At 40.8% G+C, this 21,495-nt stretch overlaps 1 protein-coding gene across 2 annotated transcripts in view; it reads left to right on the top strand.

The window, feature by feature from the left end:
• LOC115195568 (protein eva-1 homolog C) overlaps nucleotides 1-21,495 on the top strand; it is a 205,602-nt gene that overhangs the window by 56,255 nt on the left and 127,852 nt on the right. The gene's annotated exons all lie outside the window — the stretch shown is intronic.

A 21,495-nucleotide genomic window follows, 5' to 3' on the forward strand; every position in this document is an offset into this window, starting at 1 on the left:
ACTTAAACAGTAATTATGACAACTTCCGGAGGACATCCTCTAACCTAGCAGCATGAATTGACATGTTGTCCACCCAATCAAAGGATCAGAGAATTAATCTAGTACTGAAAGCATAAGCTACAGTTAGTTAGCTCTGCAATGCATAACATTTGGTGAGTAGTTATTTCAAAGAGAAACAAAGACAATAGTTGAACAGTTAACTAATTAATTTCTTCCAAAATGAAGGAGGAGCAAGAGAGAGATGGAATGTCATTTTTTTTCACTTGCAGATTCACTTAGCTAGCAAATGTAGCTAGCTAGTTTAGCCTACTCAAACAGAGGGATGCTATGTTAGCTAGCTGGCTATGACTATCCAACACAACACTGGAACTCTTCCAAGTCAAGGTAATCTTTTGGTTTTACTAATGTATTGCCACGGGGCCCGCCGGTGTTACTAAACTGCTAACTGACTGTACACTAACATTACTGCATGATTGGAACGGGTTGACAATACTTTAGCTATTTTGCGGTTTTGATATTGTTTGACTTTCAAAGATTTTTTCGCCTGGTGTGCATTGAAGTCCACAAGCGAAGGGAAAAGGTGAGAGGAGGAGAGCGCATGGATGCGAGGATTAATGCAAGGTGGCTGCTATAAAAGTGAACCTTGTTTATGCGTGATTGGGTGTATTCATTCCGCCAAATCTGTTGGAAAAACGTTCCTTAAATGGAAACAAACGGAACGAGACGGGGATAAACATGACTGAATTTGTCCAATAGAAACTTTAGTTTGCAACTGTTGGACTAATGATTACACTCTAGATCAGTTAGATGCAGGCAAGAGTGTGCATGGCAGCATTGAATGTGTCACTGTCGGTCACTTCAACTTTTTCTCCCGACCTGTGTCCACCCACATTGTAAACTTTTATTCATAGGTTAGGTTGTAGCAACCTCATGATGGGTATAGGGAAGAATGTTGTTTCATGTAGTAGCCTAAACATATTAATGTTACATTGAGCTTGGTGAATGGAATATGAAAGACAGTGATCCAATTTGCTGTAATACAAATAAGGCCATGCTCATGAAAAAATTTAACTCTTAACCTCTTAAATGTAATGGCAAAATTTAGATTGCCACCTAAATAGCCATACCCAAAAGTAACTGCTTTTCATGTATAATTACATGATTCTGACATGCCAGAACTTGGTATATTTGGAAAGATGACATCTGGGAGATTATGAGGAAATGATCAGAAGATAGGTAGGAGTTACATAGTTCAGAATACACAAGATCAAGCACACACAAAGTATCTATTTTTTTATTTTGAAAGTCATCTTTCATTGACAAGCTATATGTGAATTATTAATTCCCAGAGCTAGAAACACGTCAGATGGCTTCCAAGACATGTTAATAATTTCAGAATCAAAAAATGGGATTGATAGACCTAACAACTAGAAATGGGCAGATGTTTTAGTAAGTGATGTCCCTAAAACTCTCCAAAGTAGACTATGTCTGTAAATTAGATCATTCCAGTGCTATTACATATTTGCAATCCCTAAATGCTATTTGTTCAGTGTAAAAACAATTTCTACCATATCAACCTCACTCAAACTTTGTGGTGGTGTTATGGGGTATCCAGGGTACATTCAAGTGTCCTTTCTTGTGTCCTTTCCGGCCTTTCTAGGGAGTTTTTCCTAGCCACCGTGCTTCTACATCTGCATAGCTTGCTGTTTGGGGTTTTAGGCTGGGTTTCTGTATAGCACTTTGTGACATCGGCTGATGTAAAAAGGGTTTTATAAATACATTTGATTGATTGATTTCAACCTCTCCAAAGTGTCATAATGTGGTAATTGCACTGTTTTTGCACACTGGATGTGTCAAAGTTATTGTTCACTATAAAAACTTCATTTCTACAACACCAACCTCTCTCAAACATTGTAGTGGTGTCGGGGGACGTACAGGGGATATCCACGTGTTTTTCCAACCTCTCCAAAATGCCTGAATGTTTAGCCTAGGCATTTCCAATGTATTGGTCCCACATACAAATAAACTGTTTACAAAAGCAATATAAAAGCAACAGATATACATAAATAAAACAAACTTGGTTACACACGTGTCCTTCGCTAAAAAAGGTACAAAAGTAAAAATAAGCTGAACTATTTACAAATGGCATTCGTGTTCGTTTTACATCCCAGGGGTCGCTTTCACCGTAGCTTGTGCATGTCGTGATAGTCTTTGAAGCAGTCCCTCTCTGCCAGGGACAAAAAAGTGAACTGGCATTTCGGACAGAAGATCTGTCATTTCACTCTTTTTTCCCCCCTGTGTTTTGTGCAATGCTTGCGGTTTTTCCTTTTGTCTTTTGTCATGTGTGTTGGATAGTGGTGCTCACTTTGAGTGGAGGGTCTTGTGATGGTTGTGAGGTTGCTTTGGGACCCCAATTCAGCCATTTCCAACACACTCTGCTCTCAGAAGGCCAACTGGGACAGAGGTGTTTGACCTTTTGCTTTGGCCATCTGCTTGTGGGGAATGAAAGCATTTAATGTAGCAATGTCCACAAAGTTTTTTTTTACCAGTCTTATACCACTTCCTGGTCTTGCGGAGGACCTGGTAGTAGCCTATCAGAGCATCAGATAGGTCGACAGCCTCCATGCTGGCATTGTAATCCTTCACAGAAATGGGAACATTCTTCCTTTTTCACCCTCCTTGAGACATGGTTGTTATTAAATACCTTATGGTGGGTGGTGAGCATGATTACTTACCTAGTGTCCTTCCATTTCACAAAAGCAGTTTGTTAGTCCTGATCCAACGTATGGTCCCCCTCTCTACTGTCTTTGTCATGTCATTAACAGTTGAAGTTGGAAGTTTACATACACTTTGGCAAAATACATTTAAACTCAATTTTTCACAATTCCTGACATTTAATCCTAGTAAAAATTCCATCTTAGGTCAGTTAAGATCACCACTTTATTTTAAGAATGTGAAATGTCAGAATAATAGTAGAGAGAATTATTTATTTCAGCTTTTATTTCTTTCATCACATTCCCAGTGGGTCATAAGTTTCCATACACTCAATTAGTATTTGGTAGCATTGCCTTTCAATTGTTTAACTTGGGTCAAATGTTTTGGGTAGCCTTCCACAAGCTTCCCACAATAAGTTGGGTGAATTTTGGCCTATTCCTTCTGACAGAGCTGGTGTAACTGAGTCAGGATTGTAGGCCTCCTTGCTCGCACATGCTTTTTTTAGTTCTGCCCACAAATTTTCTATAGCATTGAGGTCAGGGCTTTTTGATGGCCACTCCAATACCTTGACTTTGTTGTCCTTAAGCCATTTTGCAACAAATTTGGAAGTATGTTTGGGATCATTGTCCATTTGGAAGACCCATTTGCGACCAAGCTTTAATTTCCTGGCTTATGTCTTGAGATGTTGCTTCAATATATCCACATCATTTTCTTTCGTCAGTGGCTTCTTCCTTGCTGAGCGGCCTTTGAGGTTATGTCGATATAGGACTCATTTTACTGTGGATATAGATACTTTTGTACCTGTTTCCTCCAGCATCTTCACAAGGTCCTTTGCTGTTGTTCTGGGATTGATTTGCACTTCTCGCACCAAAGTACGTTAATCTCTAGGAGAGAGAAGGCGTCTCCTTCCTTAGCGGTATGACAGCTGCATGGTGTCATGTTGTTTATTCTGTTCTTTGTACCTTCAGGCGTTTGAAAATTGCTCCCAAGGATGAACCAGACTTGTGGAGGTCTACAAAAAAAATATTGAGGTCATGGCTGATTTCCCCATGATGTCAAGCAAAGAGGCACTGCGCTTGAAGGTAGGCCTTGAAATACATCCACAGGTACACCTCCAATTGACACAAATGATGTCAATTAGCCTATCAGAAGCTTCTAAAGCCATGAAATAATTTTCTGGAATTTTACAAGCTGTTTAAAGGCACAGTCAACTTAGTATATGCAAACTTCTGACAGTGAATTATAAGTGAAATAATCTGTCTGTAAACAATTGTTGGACAAATTACTTGGGTCATGCACAAAGTAGATGTCCTAACCGACTTGCCAAAACTATAGTTTGTTAAAACAAGAAATTTGTGAAGTGGTTGAAAAACGAGTTTTAATGACTCCAACCTAAGTGTATGTAAACTTCCGACTTCAACTGAACCTTGGGGAAACCGATTCTGTTGGGACGAAGTGTGCTACAAGCCCCTATTTTCTTTTTCAAGAGGTCTATGAAAAGTTGTAGAACCGTCAGACGACCTTGACTGGGGGGGCTCCCAAATGTCATCATCCATATATCGTTGTAAGACACACAGAATTACATTTGACTAAATGTACAAAACATTTCTGTAAAGTAAAAACACTAAGCCTAAACTTTATCAGTACAGTGACTCGAGAGCATTCTGACTGGTTGCATCACCGCCTGGTATGGCAACTGCTCGGCCTCCGACCGTAAGGCACTACAGAGGGTAGTGCGTACGGCACAGTACATCACTAGGGCCAAGCTTCCTGCCATCCAGGACCTCTATACCAGGTGGTGTCAGAGGAAGCCCCAAAAATTGCCAAAGACTCCAGCCACCCTAGTCATAGACTTTTCTCTGCTACTGCACGGCAAGCAGTAGCAGAGTCAACAAGCTTCTTAACAGCTTCTACCCCCAAGCAATAAGACTCCTGAACAGCTAATCAAATGGCTACCCGGACTATTTGCTTTGTCCCCACCCCCATGTTTACGCTGCTGCTACTCTGTATTATCCATGCATAGTCACTTTACTTCTACCTACATGTACATATTACCGCAATTACCTCGACTAACCAGTGCCACCACACATTGTACCGGTACACCCTGTATATAGCCTCGCTACTGTTATTTTATTGTTGCTCCTTAATTATTTGTTATTTTTCTTATTTTTTAGGTAAATACTTTAACACTTTTTTTTCCTTAAAACTGCATTGTTGGTTAAAGGCATTTCACTGTAAGGTCTACCTGTTGTATTCGATGCATGTGACAAATGAAATTTGATTTGGATTTGATTTGATTCACATAGAAGGTGTGAAACACCTACACAATGCAAACATTAAGAGAACCACAAATAAACAATGGCCATAAGAGTTTATTGGCCTCTCCAAAAGTTACAAGGATGAAATTTAGAACAGCAAACAGTGAACTAATATGAAACAGACAATAACTACTTTGGGATTATATAACATTGAAATTACTTGTTACATAGGCCTATGGCCTATTAAGTCATACATCATCAGATAACATTGGCAATAGGCTCGATTTGTTCCTACCAACCTAAGGATTCATGTCATACACCCCCCCCCCCCCCCCTCCCCATGTAGCTATAGCTCAAACACAGACCAAATCGAAGCATACCTTGTAAGATGTTTGCCATTCGGTGAAAACTTAGTATAAAATAAACATTGTGACTCTCGGGGCTGGTGATCAATAAAGGTCGGTCACAGGCAGACAAATAAGACATCATCATGATCTGTGGATTCCCGGCTTTCGGTGTGAATCAACGTAGTCTGTGTTTATTTCATTTATGCTCCGGAACGTAAGTAGCAGCCATCTTGAAATGAGGTCATTCGCCCTTATACATTCATATTCCCATATATGGTAGTAAATCACACCAAAGATTGTAGGGAACACTTAGATAGCCAAAATACTCAGCTTTCCGCAGACACCATGCCTTTGCAGATAGGGGCTACGGCTCTCATACCAGACTGAATTGAATAAAATAATCTAATAGTGTCCATAAATATGGGGACTTTACATTTAAGAGGTTAAACGGCACCGAACGCCACTGGTGTCACTATTTCTAATTGTATTTTCTATTTTTTCTCTTTCTCTAACTCTGCATTGTCGGAAAACAATTAGTAAGTGTTATTATTTTTTTAACCAGGCAAGTCAGATAAGAACACATTCTTATTTACAATGACAGCCTATGAACAGTGTGTTAACTGCCTTGTTCAGGGGCAGAATGACAGATTTTTACCTTGTCAGCTCGGGGATTCAATCTAGCAACCTTTCAGTTACTGGGCCAACGCGCTAACCACAAGGCTACCTGCCGCCCCGAGTAAGCACATCACTGTTAGTCTACACCTGTTGTTTTATGTAGCAAAATTTGAAATTTAGTTTTTTACATTGGATAAAGGTAGATTCTCAGAGCTACAAAATGGTATATCATACACTGCATTTTTGAGGAACAATGGGAAGTAATCCTGCTTTGAAAGTTGATAAACTTGTAAAATCACTTTTGAGAAAATGGCCGCTGAATGTTTTGGTACCAACTGGAGAGCTCTCCTTTGTCTACACCCATTCAGCATTGTTCAAACCCTCTTAAGCCAGGCTCACCCATCTCTTTCAGGATTCACATGTGAGGTCATGTGCTAAACAGTGAGTAGTGTAGTAAAGATTAAGATTAAAAGTGGTAAAAGTAGTAGCCTACGATAAGGAAAAATTCCAGGTAAACAGAAAGTGTCGAGATAAAAATATTTTATGAATATTAGATGACGCTTACTCAGACACAGTTGTCTAAATTGAGTCAAGTCATGTGAAAGAAATGCTATAACCCCCAGCAACATATTGCCTAGTGGATGGGACTCTACAGAAGGTGTAAACGGTACAGCCACTTGCATAGTAACAATATCAGAAATAGAGAGTGTCAATATAAATAAAATATATAGTATGTACAAGAACAATATCAATAACGATATCAGTGATAGATGATGTAGTTATATGCATACAATCAGGGGTAAAGTGACTGAGCAACAGGATAAAAAATAAATAGTAACAGCAACGTATGGCGTGTGTGTTAGGAGAGAGTCATGTGAATAGAGGCACTGCAGATAGTGCTGATGACTGGTCCGTCCGAACCACAGATGAGCAAGGGAATCTATATTCGGAGAGCCTGTTTCTGTCCTGCCCTTGACTTTGGCGCAGGGCATGTGATGTCCATAGCCTCTTCGTCGCAAAAATCCCTGATCTTCTCAAAAACATACGTTTGTCTAGCTGTGTCCAGTCAAGGTGGTGCTTGTACATGCAAACCATCTATGGGAGGAAGGATGTCAGCGTTGCGCAGCTGCTGAAACCTGGTCCCGACTGAGTCCGAACGCTCCTTTGCAACAACAACCCCAGGCTCCGGAGCATCGAAGCTGTAAAACAGGAAATAACGTTGCAACCTTGCACAACATCAATTCACCTCCCAAGTTTAGATAAGAAGAATAACCTCATACAATGCAATGAAAATGATATTCACCTGAAGTGCTGGTACTGCTTGATCTGTGGCAGCAGCCTGATATATGGAGTCAGGTGTTGTTGCCAGCCATAGCTTTGTACCAGCACCGTACCATCCTCCAGTCCAAACAGCTGTGGGATGTTGACCCCTGTCACACTGCTGTTCACTCTGGTTTTTCTTAAGCGCTGCTTGGGTCCAATTTCACCAGTCGGGGGCAAACTTGGTGTGGCCTGTGATCAGGAAGTGAAGGTCCAGACTGTGGAGGAGCTTGTGCATGGTCCGCCAGGCCCAATACCAGAGCACAAACTTGTTCTTGTTTTGGCCACTGCAGTTGCGAGGAGTTAAAAAGTAGATGGGACCTGGCTGCATAGGGTCAGAAGGATAGTGCACCTGCAAACAATAAAATAACATTAAGATAAGTTAATGAAAATAAAATGTAACGTAAAACGTAATATCATCGTTTAATTGTTTAAGTTTAACTTACCTACAAATGTGCAGAGCAGCAGCACTGCATACAGAAGCATCATCTTGGAAACTGGAAGTTAAAATAATAACACAGCCCAACTACACATCCCTCTGGAAAATACAGAAATCATGTGAGATCAATAAAAGTAGTGCCAATCATGTTTGAGGTCAATTAAAAAATCAAAACGTGTTGTTTATGCTGTAAATCAAATGTATTTATATAGCCCGTCTTTCATCAGCTGATATCTCAAAGTGCTGTACAGAAACCCAGCCTAAAACCGCAAACAGCAAGCAATGCAGGTGTAGAAGCACGGTGGCTAGGAAAAACTCCCTAGAAAAGGTCAAAACCTAGGAAGAAACCTAGAGAGGAACCAGGCTATGAGGGGTGGCCAGTCCTCTTCTGGCTGTGCCGGGTGGAGATTATAACAGAACATCGCCGAGATGTTCAAATGTTCATAAATGACCAGCATGGTCAAATAATAATAATCACAGTAGTTGTCGAGGGTGCAACAAGTCAGCACCTCAAGAGTAAATGTCAGTTGGCTTTTCATTGCCGATCATTGAGAGTATCTCTACCGCTCCTGCTGTCTCTAGAGAGTTGAAAACAGCAGGTCTGGGACAGGTAGCACGTCCGGTGAACAGGTCAGGGTTCCATAGCCACAGACAGAACAGTACATACCAAGTGTTGTCATTGATTCCTTTTAGAGACGCCACACTGCTGTTTTTGTTACATGGGATGGCAGCAGCTTTCCACCAAAGTTGTGTCCTGGGTGGCGTCCTGGTAATACTATTGCATTATCCTCTGCGTAGTTGTTGATGAAGTTCACCACTCACTGCAAGTCCTCATGCTTCAGGTGTAACCTGTGCTTGCTTGGGCCAGCTCTCTTTTTGATGGGAGGCATTAGACCATTATCCGTGTATGACTGGTGGAGGAGAGACAGACGTGTTCCACTGATGCTGAAAACATATTCCAGATACAAATATTTTGGCATTATTATACAATAGATAGCCGTAATCACCGTCAGACACACCTGGCTAACTTGATGGGTCATGTAATCATCTGGCAAAGTGGAGTCTTTTTAGACATGCTTGCTAAACAATGAACAATAATCCTAATCCATAGAGTACTAGCAATACAAACCGATTGTCATAGCTTGCTAAAGTTAACCAAATATGTTCAATGTTAGCTAGTTAACATTAGGCGATAACTAGCAATGAAAAATGGCAATCTGATATAACATTACTACACACAGATCATAAAGGTAATGTTAGCTAGCGAGCTAGCCATCTAACGTCAGCTAGCTAGCTAACAGTAAACTTTAACTTGGAGTCTTTTGTTTAGACATAGCTAGCTAGCTAAACAATGAACCATAATCCCACTCCATAGAGTACTAGCAATACAAACCAATTATCATAGCTAGCTAAAATTAACCAAATAGGTTCAATGTTAGCTAGTTAGCTAGCTAACATTAGGCTATAACTAGCAATCCGAAATGGCATTCTGAAATAACATTACTACACAAAGATCATTAACATATTGTTAGCTAGCAAGCCAGCCATCTAACGTCAGCTAGCTATCTAACAGTCAGCTTTAAGGAGTATTTTGTTTATACATGGAGCTAGATAGCTAGATAAACAATGAACCATAATCCAAATCCATAGAGTACTAGCAATAAACCGATTGTCATAGCTAGCTAAAGTTAAGCAAATAGGTTAAATGTTAGCTAACGATAGTTTGCTAGCTAACATTAGGCATGAAATAGCAATGCGAAATGGCATTCTGAGATAATATTACTACACACAGATCATAAACGTAATGTTAGCTAGCGAGCCAGCAATCTAATGTCAGCTAGCTAGCTAACAGTAAACTTTAACTTGCAATGAAAAACACTTTCTGACAAAATTAGAAACGTATTATATCGGAAACTGTAGCTAGATTTACCCGTATACATGGATGAATGCTTCACGGCAGACTGCAACCCCTTTCATTAAATAAGATGTCCTGTGTCCTTTCTGTTTTGTGTACAGCTTGCTTGGCCAGTTGTTGTGTCAAGTCACTCTGGTTCACACTGACCTTGTGCAATGCCATAAGAATCATGTTAAGCTTTAGCCCCCACCCAAACTCGAACAATTTTACTCGCCCTAGCAGAGCTGGTGAGGCTGTTTTCATGTTATCAAGAGCATTGGTGACTAACTGTGCTCCTGGCAACAATTTAAATACGCTTTTTTGACAAAGTTTACTGACACCGGCCATATTCAACCGTTGTTGAGCGTTCGTAAATTCATCAATTATTCTGCCCACTGGCACTCTCAGACGACAGTGCTCTGAAACAGTTATTGCAGTGACATTCTATTGAAATGGATACTTGCGTACTGGAGTCTTCTTCCAAACTCATCTCTCCACATGTCCAGCCCACATGTCCATCCCATTATCTCAGCCAATCATGGCTAGCAGGAAGGTTTCTTGCTTTTTCTGTGGCTTAACAAACTAGGCTAGTAATTTAACAATTTTATTCGTATTCACAGATGGCGTATAAGTTTGTTTTTAAGGCACATGAAAGTTGAAATGTTCGAGAAGGCATTTCTGCCCCCAAAAAACATTTTGATAAAAAAAATGGTTTGCTTTCAAACGGCTCTCCTGTGAAGTAGTGACATGCGACGTTTCCTGAAACGGTTATTCGATTTTTGATGTGTAACATGACTGACGGACTATGTAAACAGGGGGATCTTCCGCGGAAGTTTCCTACTATCTAGACAGTCCCACCTATGTGACCACATTGACGCTGCCTCAACCAGCAATGTCTGTGTGTTTTCACTCACGCCACAGATCATATTAACGAACAAAAACAGCATATAGAGTATATACAGTGGTTTCTCCACTAAAAGTTTTGTGATTATGCTGCAGGACTTAGAGGTAATTTGTGGTTTAGTACGGTACCCTGCATCACTACATCATTGCTCCAAACCAGCGCAAGGGGGAGTTAGAGCACTGATTATGCATTTGCGTCCCATGGCGCTACTGTGTCTCTAACTGACAATGAATGGGCGACATAAACCAAATAGAAAAGGATAATTGTGCAAAACATCAAAATTGAATTTCAATGAACTGAATGATGAGGATGAAGAAGGGGATTGAATTTAGAACAGTAGTGTAAGAATTGATATTCCTATGTCCTGCACGCGCACACCTGGAAAAATACACATCTTTTTTTGGTACTACTCGTCAGAATTACTTACTGAAACTGTTGTTACACTAAGGTTTTTATTCTAAGAGAAACTTAGACTACTATTAGGGTGTGCAAATGTTCAGATTATTTTGCTCTTAATGTAGTACTGTAGCCTACTCCCGACCGGTCACATTGTACAGCGCCGGCTGCGACCGGGAGACCCATAAGGTGATGATAGGCTTTCGATTTCTCTCCCTCTAAAAATATTATTCTAAATAACAAACTGGCTTTATTTACACATTATTGACAACGTCTTACCCCATGTTCAAGAATGGCCTTTTTCTCGCTCACACGTTATTTGAAAACGAAATAATCTCCAAAATATCGTTATTTCTAAAACAAAACTATTATTATTAATTAATTTAGAATTATATAAAAGCCCCTTCGATATTTTCACAGATATATTATTAACCCTGTTTTTCACAAACGTAGCAGGCTGTGAATTCTGCAAACAACGTTTCTAGCAGGACAATATATATTGGTCATATTGGTCATGGCTCCCGAGGGCGCACAATGGGATTGCCTTGCAGTTCTCCAGCTTTATCCACTGAGATAGCGGTAGGCGCACGAGGTTCAAGGCACGAGGGCAGGAGGCACGGTGCACAGAAGACAGACCTAGCCCATGGGCAGGGAGGAGGAGGAAGGGGGGCATAGCATTAATAATGGCGCTGACTAGGGAAACGTTCCCTCTATTCTTAGTGCCTGTCTGCACGTTCAAACTAAAACAATGTAACTAAAAATGCCCCTTAGATGTGAATTCGGAGGGCAGAAATTATTAAATATTAGAGCATTAGACCTCTCACGAAAGGGTTCAGTCAAAAGTTATACTTAAATCCGAACTGAAGAATGTAAACAAGATGCTGTGTTTCTATTTACAGCAGTGATGGACAGCTGGAGGCATTTTGAAAACAGGTTTTCCAACACTTGTTTTTTTACACGTGTACTGTAGTACTGTAGCAGGTGTAGCCCTATCAGCAGGACAATAGACTCCTTATAGCCCGGCTACTGTAGGTGTGAACATTCCCCAACTTGCAATGTATTCAATGACATTGCGACCAAAGAGAACAGACGAAATGGACATAGTTTTCATCAAGCCAGCTTCTTTTTATGATGCTACCCGTTCCAGGGTTAGGATTTTCAAGAGGACTTGTAAATGAGCCGGAGCTGAGAGGATCATCAAAACCAAAGGTATTTTGGTTTCAGTGCATTTTCTTTAAAAAAAATGTATATAGCCTATCAATGTGTAGGCATACTGTGTAATAAAATTGATAATTAACTAAAGGGTAAATAAAAATAAAAACGGCAATTTGTTTTTGCAGAGCATACAACCATGTCGACAACCATCCGTGGAGACCAGTGGACAAAGGGCTGGACAACGGGCCAGACCGAAAAAACACATGGTTGCCAAGAAAGCAGTTAGATTTGCTAGATTCTTAAAATGTGTATGCAGAATTTGTGTGTTGGAGTCACTTTTAATTCTTAATTGATCTACCATTTCTATCATAGGCAACTGTAATCGATGGGGGCTCAGGGCGGTACCTTTCTGCTCATCTGATGAAGGTGCACATGGATCAGATTCAAACTTCGAAGACCGATATCAAGTCATTGAAGACAGACCAGCAGAAAGAGAAACATTATCTGAGGGATGAGATACGGGCGACAACTGATGCATGGGTCCAGAGCCAATCCATGCCAGGCACAGCTGTGAGCTCTGGAACTCCACCTCCAACAGGCAGAGTCAACATACCTGGCGAGTTTGTCAGGTCGTCGGTTCACCCTGACATTTCCATTCCTCTTCTGACAAAAGAACTTGACCAACTGCTATCAGTCACAGCAAGGGCCGTCCAGACCGTTATGCTGTTCTGCTATTCCAAGGATGTGTAACCGAAGAGAGATGCCACGAGTAGACACAGAATACCAACTGGAATGGATCCCGAGGCATATGTGGCTTACCATTGAACCTCCGGGTGTTCATCATTAATACTGTGTTTCAGAAGTTTCTGTCCATGACTGATGCAACTCGAAAACCATTAAAGACAAGAGTTAATGAGTACTTGAGGTCACTGAGAAAGTATGGACATGGCCTGCTCTCCCTTATGTAAGGAATTAGGCACTTTCCCATGTTTACTACAGTATGTACTGTAGGCTATGTTTACTTGTCAGAATGCACAATAGCCTAATAAACAAATGCAGGCAGCTTCTATCTTCAAAATGCTTTAAATGCTTTATTGTCCAAATGTTTAAAGTGCGTGTGGGCGACCTCATGCAACTGCAAAATGTTGGATAAAGCATATACTGTACTGTACTGTATTTCTTCATCAGCATCTTTATGCTTTCATTAATAAAATAATGATAAAAATGCTCTTTCAAAATGCAGATGTTTATTTAGTTATGGATCTATAACAAATTACATTGGAATAAATATCACTTAATGACAGAAATATTGGAACAAAGTAGGCTAATGAAGGTAAACAAATTGTTGCTTACTGGAAAATACTCTTTCAAACAAACAGTCACGTTCTACAGTGCCATTATGGTTATTAGCAGGGCTATTAGCAAGACAATAGACTTGCTTAGTAGGAGGGTAGGGGGAGAATTCTATCGTCAAATGTATTTCTTAGTTAGGCTGGTTGTATTTACAACCGGCTGTGATAAATTGCAATTTCAGTTTAATCCACCAGAAAAGGCAGAACAAATAATACAACAAATATTGTGGTTAAACTCAAATATACTAATTGGTCAAAAAAAACTTCATCAATTGGAACCTTTAACAAGTGGAAGGGGGAAAACATATTATTATTATTATTAACCTTGTTTTTCACAAGCGTAGCAGGCTGTGAATTCTGCAAACAACGTTTCTAGGATGGGCTATTAGCAGGACAATATATATTTGTCATATTGGTCATGGCTCCCGAGTGGCGCAGTGGTCTAAGGCACTGCAGCTCAGTGCAAGAGGAATAACTACAGTCCCTGGTTGAAATCTAGGGTGTATCACATCTGACCATGATTGGGAGTCCCATAGGGCAGTGCACAATTGGCCCAGCTTCATCTGTGTTAGGGGAGGGTTTGGCTGGCCTGGATGTCCTTGGTTTCTCTCTCTCTAAAAACATAAATAAATATTTTGGGCTTTATAAATATTATTTTGGCCTTTATTCAGATTACAATCCCTCACTTTAGTTTTTTTGAAAACAAAATAATCTCCAAAATATTGTTATATATAGCCTGTGGTAAACTATTTCAGCACCGTTTCGTGACCGTTTCGTGCTGCTCTGAGACAAGCATGGAGAAACGAAAATGTTCAATTATATTCCATGATATTCTTAAGATATATGTGTTGACTGAATATAAAAGCAAGTGATGTCTGCTAAATAATCAAATTGATGGCACAGTCATATAGCCTCGGCACCGACATAAAGCTGAGTGACTCACTCATTCATGGCTTTGGATAAAAATAAATAAGTACCAACATTCTTTCTGATAGTCTTTAATAAAGAAATGTTTTGGTTATCCTGACCTGGAAACCATGTACAGTATTATAATAGTCCATTATGGGTATGCAAACGGTGCAAACTGAGTTGCTAGAGATGCTGGTTTGATACCCGTGCTGACCCATGAGGCGGGATTTGGTTTCTCTGCCTATAAAACTGGCTTTATTTACAAATGAGTGAGAATGTCTCACCCCATGTTCAAGAATGGTCTTTTTCTTGCTCACTCTAGGTTAAATGAAAACGAAATAATCTCCAAAATATTGTTCTTTTTTAAACAAAGCTATTATTATTATTAATTCATTTAGAATTATATAAAAGCCCCTTAGATATTCTCACAGATCAGAATTGCCCTAACGAAAAATGCCCCTTAGATATTAATTTTGAATATCCCAATCCTCTTATGCTCTTAGTACTGTAGCCTACTCCCAACTGTCACGTTGTACAGCGTCATATTTTCCGTTCCGTCCTAACGGAAACCCTGAGGGTTTTGTTTTTTGTTTTTCTTGGAATAGAAACACCATAATATTAATCAAATTAATTAAGCAAAATTTCTTAAAATCAATCCCATATACTATGTTCTTACAAAAAAGATTTTAAATTCTCTATTAATGTTAATATTGAAGACTATCAAATGCTTCTCAAAGATGGCCTCTGGTGGTCAAACTAGAACTAACTGGGGAGGCAGGTAGCCTAGTGGTTAGAGTGTTGGACTAGTAACTGAAAGGTTGCAAGATCAAATCCCTGAGCTGACAATGTTAAAAAATCTGTCATTCTGCCCTGAACAAGGCAGTTAACCCACTGTTCCTAGGCTGTCATTGAAAATAAGAATTTGTTCTTAACTGACTTGCCTAGTTAAATAAAGGTAAAAAAAAATTGTAAAAATGGCTGACAATTAAATAATGTGCCATAGAATTCTGCAGCAGCCTGCAAGTTGTGCTGCAGTCTGATGTAACATTTAAAAGAACGTTACACGCTAGCTCTCTCCATATGACATCACAAAGACATGAGGGATTACATTAAAGGAGAGTGTTTCTTCCAAGGTGGTCCAACCCAGGCGAGACAAAGCTAAACTTGGTACGCTGTGTGTGTGAGTATCTCATTGGCAATGCTGATTGCCCTATATTCCAGGATGTTTTCTGTTACTCTTTTATGCCAATTGACTGAGATAGAACTGTAGCAGCGTGCCACAAAGTTCTTAATTAAAGTATTTCAGGGTGCAACACCCATGGCTTTGTCCGTTTGAACTTCCTAGGGAATTAGACTTGGCTGTGTGTGTCTTTCTTTCCACAAAGGTGATGGATGGGTGAAGGGTTTCCTATTCAGATAAGCTTTATTTGCAGTGAATTATCTCATGTTCATTGAGTATCTTTGTTTGTAGTATGATTTTAAACTTTGGGCCCATTCCAGATTGTATTTAATGCAGTCACGTGCACATGATCAGATCTCACAACGCCTGGAATTGTCCAGTCGCCGATCTACGACTGGAATACCGACATAATCTGCCCGAGGATTCCAACAGGCCCCGCAGACGTGACGTCCGCTGAAGGCCCATTCTACTAACCGCGGCCTGCTAGCTACCTAGAGCTACTTGGAACCCTACTAATTCCACGACTGGTCTATCGACGCCACCGCACGAAGAGGCAAAAACAGACTTACCCCCAAAGGCTAACTTGCTAGCCCCGGTCTGCTAACTGCTAGCTTGCTTGTCCCAGTCTGCTAACTGCTTGCTTGCTAACCCGGTCTGCTAGCCTGTTTGGGATAGGGGGCAGTATTTTCACGGCCGGATAAAAAACGTACCCGATTTAATCTGGTTACTACTCCTGCCCAGAAACTAGAATATGCATGTAATTAGTAGATTTGGATGGAAAACACTCACATAATCAAGAAGGGCAAGAAATGGTCAGACAGGGTACTTCCTGTACAGAATCTTCTCAGGTGTTGGCCTGCCAAATGAGTTCTGTTATACTCACAGACACCATTCAAACAGTTTTAGAAACTTTGGAGTGTTTTCTATCCAAAGCTAATAATTATATGCATATTCTAGTTTCTGGGCAGGAGTAATAATCAGATTAAATCGGGTACGTTTTTTATCCGGCCGTGAAAATACTGCCCCCTAGCCATAACAGGTTAACTAACTTCCAGATGAGCTTCAATGCCATACAACTCTCCTTCCGTAGCTGTTAACTGCTCTTAAACGCAAGTAAAACTAAATGCATGCTATTCAATCGATCACTGCCGGCACCTGCTCGCCCGTCCAGCATCACTACTCTGGACGGTTCTGATTTAGAATACGTGGACAACTTCAAATACCTAGGTGTGTGGTTAGACTGTAAACTCTCCTTCCAGACTCACATTAAGCATCTCCAATCCAAAATTAAATCTAGAATCGGCTTCCTATATCACAAGAAAGCATCCTTCACTCATGCTGCCAAACATACCCTCGTAAAACTGGCCATCCTACCGATCCTCGACTTCGGTGATGTCATCTATAAATAGCCTCAAACACTCTACTCAACAAATTGGATGCAGTCTATCACAGCCATCCGTTTTGTCACCAAAGCCCCATATACTACCCACCATTGTGACATGTACGCTCTCGTTGGTTGGCCCTTGCTTCATACTCGTCGCCAAACTGACTGGCTACAGATTATCTACAAGTCTCTGCTAGGTAAAGCCCCGCCTTATCTCAGCTCACTGGTCACCATAGCAGCACCCACTCATAGCACGCGCTTCAGCAGGTATATCTCACTGGTCACCCCCAAAGCCAATTCCTCCTTTGGTCATCTTTCCTTCCAGTTCTCTGCTGCCAATGACTGAAACGAACTGCAAAAATCTCTGAAGCTGGAGACTCATATCTCCCTCACTAGCTTTAAGCACCAGCTGTCAGAGCAGCTCACAGATCACTGCACCTGTACATAGCCCATCTGTAAACAGCCCATCTATCTACCTCATCCCCATACTGTATTTATTTATTTATCTTGTTCCTTTGCACCCCAGTATCCCAACTTGCACATTCACCTTCTGCACATCTACCATTCCAGTGTTTAATTGCTATATTGTTATTACTTCGCCACCATGGCTTATTTATTGCCTTAACTCCCTTATCTTACCTCATTTGCACTCACTGTGTATAGACTTTTTGTTTTCTTTTGTTCTACTGTATTATTGACTGTATGTTTTGTTTATTCCATGTGTAACTCTGTGTTGTTGTATGTGTCGAATTGCTATGCTTTATCTTGGCCAGGTCGCAGTTGCAAATGAGAACTTGTTCTCAACTAGCCTACCTGGATAAATAAAGGTGAAATATATATATATCTTTTTAAATGAGGTAGGTTAAGGGAGGTAAGGCAATAAATAGGCCATAGTGGCGAAATAATTACAATATAGCAATTCAACACTGGAGTGATAGATGTGCAGAAGATGAGTGTGCAATAAATAAATATCTTGTAGAAACATCTCAAGGATAATCAATGGAAACAGGATGCACCTGAGCTCAATTTCAAGTCTCATAGCAAAGGGTCTGAATACTTATGTAAATAATGTATTTCTTTTTTGTTTTCTTATATAAATTTGCAAACATTTCAAAAAACAGTTTTCACTTTGAGCAAAATGTTATATTTAATCCATTTTAAAATAAGGCTGTAACGTAACAAAAAGTGGAAAAAGTCAAGGGGTCTGAAAAGTTTCCGAAGGCACTGTAGGTCCTGGATGGCAGGAAGCTTTGCCCCAGTGATGTACTGGGCCGTACGCATTACCCTCTGTAGCGCCTTGTGGTCGGCATACCAGGCAGTGATGCAACCGGTCAGTATGCTCTCTGTAGTGCAGCTGTAGAATCTTTTGAGGATCTGGGGACCCGTGCCAAGTCCCCTGAGGGGGAAAAGGTTTTGTCGTGCCCTCTTCACGACTGTCTTGGTGTGTTTGGGCCATGATAGTTTGTTGGTGATGTGGAGACCAAGGAACTCTCGACCCGCTCCACTACAGCCCCGCTGATGTTAATGGGTCTCGGGTTTCTGGGATGATGGTGTTAATGTGAGTCATGACTAGCCTTTCAAAGCACTTCATGGCTGCCGACGGGAGTGCTACGGCTCGGTAGTCATTTAGGCAGGTTACCTTCACTTTCTTGTGCACAGGGACTATAGTGGTCTGCTTGAAACATGTAGGTATTACAGACTTGGTCAGGGAGAGGTTGAAAATGTCAGTGAACTCACTTACCAGTTGGTCCGCGCATGCTCCGAGTACACGTCCTGGTAATCCGTCTGGCCTTGCGGCCTTGTGAATGTTGACCTGTTTAAAGGTCTTGCTCACATTGGCTACGGAGAGCGTGATGACACAGTCGTCTGGAACAGCTGGTGCTCTCTTGCATGCATCAGTGTTTCTTGCCTCGAAGTGAGCATAAAATGCATTTAGCTCACTGGACAGCTTGCGGCTGTGTTTTCCTTTGTAGCCCTTAATAGTTTGCAAGCCCTGCAATATCCGACGAGCGCCAAAGCTGTCGAAGTAGTAGCATTCAATCTTAGTCCTGTATTAACAACTTGCCTGATTTGATGGTTCATCTGAGGGCATAGCGGAATTTCTTATAAGTGTCCAGATTAGTGTCCCGCTCCTTGAAAGCGGCAGCTCTAGCCTTTAGCTCGATGCGCATGTTGCCTGTAATCCATGGCTTCTGGTTGGGATATGTACGCACGGTCTTTGTGGGGACAATGTCGTCGATTCACTTATTGATGAAGCTGGTGACTGAGGTGGTGTACTCCTCAATGCCATTGGATGAGTCCCGGAACATAATCCAGTCTGTGCTAGCAAAACAATCCTGTAGTGTAGCATCCACGTGCGTCATTTCCATATTGAGCGAGTCACTGGTACTTCCTGCTTAAGTTTTTGCTTGTTAGCAGGAATCAGCAGGATAGAATTATGGTCAGAGTTTCCAAATGGATGGTGAGGGGGTTTTGTATGCATCTCTGTGTGTGGAGTAAATGTGGTCTAGAGTTTTTTTTCTGCTCTGAAGGCACATGTTACATCGTGGTAGAAATTAGGTTAAACGGATTTAACTTTGCCTGCATTAAAGTTCCCGGCCACTAAGAGAGACACTTCTTGATGAGCATTTTCTTGTTTGCTTATGGCCATATACAGCTCGTTGAGTGCGGTCTTAGTGCCAGCATCGGTTTGTGGTGGTAAATAGATGGCTACGAATAATATAGATGAGAACTCTCTTGGTTGACAGTGTGATCTACAGCTTATCATGAGGTATTCTACCTCAGGCGAGCAATACCTTGAGACTTCTTTAATTTTAAACATCGCGCACCAGCTGTTATTGACAAATAGACACACATCCACCTCTCATCTTACCAGATGTAGCTGTTCTGTCCTGCCGATGCACGGAAAACCCAGCCAGCTCTATATTGTCTGTGTCGTCGGTCAGCCACGACTCGGTGAAACATAAGATATTACATTTTTTTATGTCCTGTTGGTAGGATAGTCTTGAACGGAGATCATCCAGTTTATTTTCCAATGATTGCATGTTGGCCAATAGAACGGATGGTAGAGGCGGGTTACCCACTCGCCGACGAATTCTCACAAGGCACCCCGATCTCTGCCTCCTGTATTTCCCTCTTTTCTTTACGTGAATGACGGTGATTTGGGCCTGGTCTCAGGGAAGCAGTATATCCTTCACGTCAGACTCATTAACTTCTTTGGGCAAGGTGGGACGTGACCGTCCCACACTATTAACAGCCAGTGAAATAGCATGGCGCGAAATACAAAACAGCAAAAATATCATAATTTCAATTTCTCAAACATACGACTATTTTACACAATTTTAAAGATACACTTCTCAATGTAACCACATTGTCCGATTTCAAAAAGGCTTTACAGCGAAAGCAAAACATTAGATTATGTTAGGAGAGTACATAGACAAAAATAACCACACAGCCATTTTCCAAGCAAGGAGATATGTCACAAAAACCCAAAACACAGCTAAATGAAGCACCAACATTTGACGATCTTTATCAGATGACACTCCTAGGACATCATGTTACACAATACATGTATGTTTTGTTCGATAAAGTTCATATTTATATCCAAAAACAGCATTTTACATTGGCACGTGATGTTCAGAAAATGTATTCCCACCAAAACCTCCGGTGAATGAGCACATCAATTTACAAAAATACTCATCATAAACGTTGACAAAATACATAATTATTTTAAGAATTATAGATACAGTACTCCTTGATGCAACCACTGTGTCAGATTTTAAAATAGCTTTTTGGCGAAAGCACATTTTTCAATATTCTGAGTACATAGCTCGCCATCAAAGCAAGCTATACAGACACCCGCCAAGTTCTGTGGTCACCTAAACTCAGAATTAGTATTATAAATATTCTCTTACCTTTGCTGATCTTCGTCAGAATGCACTCCCAGGACTGCTACTTCCACAAGAAATGTTGTTTTTGTTCGAAATATTCCATATTTATGTCCAAATACCGTTTTGTTTGTGCGTTCAGGTCACTATCCAAAGGCATAATGTGCGAGCGTAATTCGAGACACAAAAAGTCTAAATGTTCCATTACCGTTAGTAGAAGCATGTCAAACGTTGTTTACAATCAATCTTTATGGTATTAACGTAAAAATGCGATAATATTCCAGCCGGACAATAGCGTATTCATTCCAGGAGAAAAAGAAGGAGGGGCGCGCCAAATGTGCCCACGCAGTAAACAACTCACTGGTCCCAGGCAGTCCACTCATTGACTGAGCTCCTATTTTCTGCCCGGTTACAGGAGAATGATGAAAAAACTTTCTGAAGGCTTTTGAGAGCTAATGGAAGCCTTAGGAAGTGCAACGTGACCCCACAGACACTGTAGTTTTGATACTACAATTCTCAGATCTCCCACTTCCTGGTTGGATTTTTCTCAGGTTTTTGCCTGCCATATGAGTTCTGTTACTCACAGACATCATTCAAACAGTTTTAGAAACTTCAGAGTGTTTTCTATCCAAATCTACTAATAACATGCATATTCTAGTTTCTGGGCCAGAGTAGTAACCAGTTTAATTTGGGTACGTTTTTCATCCGGCCGTTAAAATACTGCCCCCTACACTTTAAGA

The sequence above is a fragment of the Salmo trutta genome, chromosome 1, assembly GCF_901001165.1.
Source record: "Salmo trutta chromosome 1, fSalTru1.1, whole genome shotgun sequence".
Taxonomy (NCBI): Eukaryota; Metazoa; Chordata; class Actinopteri; order Salmoniformes; family Salmonidae; genus Salmo; species Salmo trutta.